The sequence below is a fragment of the Nuphar pumila genome, chromosome 14 (genome assembly GCF_984573655.1).
Source record: "Nuphar pumila chromosome 14, dmNupPumi1.hap1.1, whole genome shotgun sequence".
Taxonomy (NCBI): Eukaryota; Viridiplantae; Streptophyta; class Magnoliopsida; order Nymphaeales; family Nymphaeaceae; genus Nuphar; species Nuphar pumila.
In genome coordinates, this window is record NC_143262.1 from 35,927,749 (window position 1) to 35,930,292 (window position 2,544).

Here is a 2,544-nt window from a genome sequence, read left to right on the forward strand (position 1 = left end):
CTGTCCTTTGAGGGAGTACTTCATGCCAAATACGTATACTCCCGCCTCCTGCATCACGAGACCTGATGTAGGAGCGAGCCATTTTGACATTAAGGCCAGTGTGATTTAAATGTTACCTTCGTTTTATGGTCTTAGCAATGAGGACCCACATCATCATCTCGACGAATTCCTTGAGATTTGCTCGACAGTGCGAATCAATAACTTTGGAGACAATGCTATGAGGTTAACTTTGTTTTCGTTCTCTCTCAAGGATAAAGCCAAGCATTGGCTGAAGGCTTTAGATACAGTTCGAATTACCACGTGGGAACATATGCAAAAGAAATTTTAAAAAAAATATTTCCCAATCGGTAAGACGAACCAGTATCGAAAAACCATCACCAGCTTTTCACAAATAAAGGGGGAAATGTTTCATGAGACTTGGGAGAGGATGAAGGATCTTCTCCACAAGTGTCCCCACCACCAAGTGCCCCGTTGGCAATTGGTGCAGTATTTCTATGACGGTCTTACTGAGAAGAACCGTCAAATGGTTGATTCGTCGTGTGGGGGCACTTTTATGCTCAAGAGTGAGGACGAGGCATGGTCTCTATTTGAGACCTTGAGTGAAAACACGATGCATCATGCTTTGTCTTCACGGCTCGATAGGACTACATATCTGTCTAGTGGTCCTAGGAAAGTTGAGATTTTCGAAGTTGGGTCTGAGTTAGATTTGCGTACCAAGGTTGACCAGTTGAATATGAATTTAGATCAATTCCTAGCAAACTCTTCGAGAATTCCAGTAGGAAAAGTGTGTGAGCTTTGTGCTAGCTCTGCACACTGTGGTTTTGATTGTCCGGCAGCGCCGTTATATCCTGAATTTATTCAGGAGCAAGTGAATGCTGCCCAAGGTTTCGCTAGACCCATGCCTGATTCATTTACACCATCATATAACCCAGGTTGGCGAAACCATTCTATTTCTCCATCCCATCAGCCCTCCCAGACACAGTATAGACACAGTAACCCTTCACAAGGTTACTCACATCCCATTTTCCCACAGGTTCATCCTCAATCGAGTCTACCTCCTCCTCAAGAGCCCACTTCGAGTCCATCATTTCAGGAGAAGATGTTAGAGGCTTTTTCTGATATCAAGGCCACTCTTTGCTCTCATACGCAATCAATAGCCAAACTAAAGACTCAAATGGGGCAGTTAGCTCAGACATTGAGTAGACAAAGCAAAGGGAACCTTCATAGTCAGTCTGTTGTCTCATCCACGGGAGAGGATTCTATTTCATTTGACTTGCATTCCACTTATTCACATCATGAGCAAGTCAAAGTTGTTACATCCCTTCAGTACGGGAAGGCGTGTCACCCCATTCAGAAATCGATTTATGAACCCAATGTCATACTCACTGATGAGTTAATCTCTTCCATTAGGCCCTAGGAGAAGGGGCAAGGCCCACAGCTTCTACAGTCATCATATATTCACCGAGCCTCAATCTCCCAGGCATTCAGACCGCTGATTGCTTTTAGCAAGCAAGAGGTGCAAATGCATAAGATGCTTGACCTAGTCAAGTAGGATCAGGACCACCACTTGTTTGAGGTTGAATATATCGATAGTCGATCAATCCTAGACTCTCCTTTGTATTTGGTGCCCTAAGGTCATCTGGCCTGGGAGTCACTGACCCAAAGCTCGTTACACGGGTCACAAAAACTGGAAATTGGGTATAGTGCTCAGAAAAAAAAATTGAAAAATGTGAAAAAAAATGAAAATCAAGAAAAAGAAAAGAGCGTAAAAGAGAAAAGTTCATTGCTTAGAAGCAAATATTGATAAAACTTGTGCAGAACACATATGAGTGAGGATAAGTAAATAATGATATGTATGTATTTGAATTTCTGAGGATGAAACATAAATGATTATGCTATTTAGAAAAGTGAAAGAAAATATTTTATTTTGTGGTGGCAAGTAAAAGACTCTAATCACGTTTTGATGATGCAATGACATGAAATATTTGTGAAAACAAACTCCTTAATTGCCTAATGCTTTGTGTTTTAAAAATTTTATGCATACATGACAGAGATGTTTATGAGTAGCATCACTGCAAACCCTCACGAGACCTTACTCGTCCATTGGGGTAACCCAGGGGTTGAAAGGGCTTGTTGCATGTGCTAAATGCAACCGTGATTCCTACGAAAGTGAGTTAGTTGGTTAGTTGTTGATTCTTGCAGTTTGACTTCAGTTTGCTCGAGGACTAGAAAATGATAAGCATTGGGGGTATTTGATCATGCACTTATTTTAGCATTTTAGCATATTAATTCAAGCATGATCTAATGAATAATCGCATTAAATTCACACATTTATCATTAGTTTCGGGAAAATGTGAAAAAATGGTAAATATCGAAAAAAGCATAAATTGCGAGCTAAAATTGGTGATTTAGGTCATTTTGGAATTAATTAGAAATATTTTCTTTAGGATTTAGAGTTTAAATCGTTTAGATTTGAAAAAAATAACAATCAGTGTTAGAATTTTTAGGAAGTTAGCGTAGGTTTTAGAGTTTTTAGAAAACATG

General features: G+C 39.9%; 1 non-coding gene across 1 annotated transcript; it reads right to left on the reverse strand.

Annotated features, from left to right (window-relative positions):
* Nucleotides 1-359: 359 nt before the first annotated feature.
* On the reverse strand, nt 360-465 carry LOC149816759 (small nucleolar RNA R71). The gene has a single exon (XR_016427799.1). It is a non-coding gene; the product is annotated as a small nucleolar RNA R71 (small nucleolar RNA).
* Between the last annotated feature and the right edge of the window lie 2,079 nt (nt 466-2,544).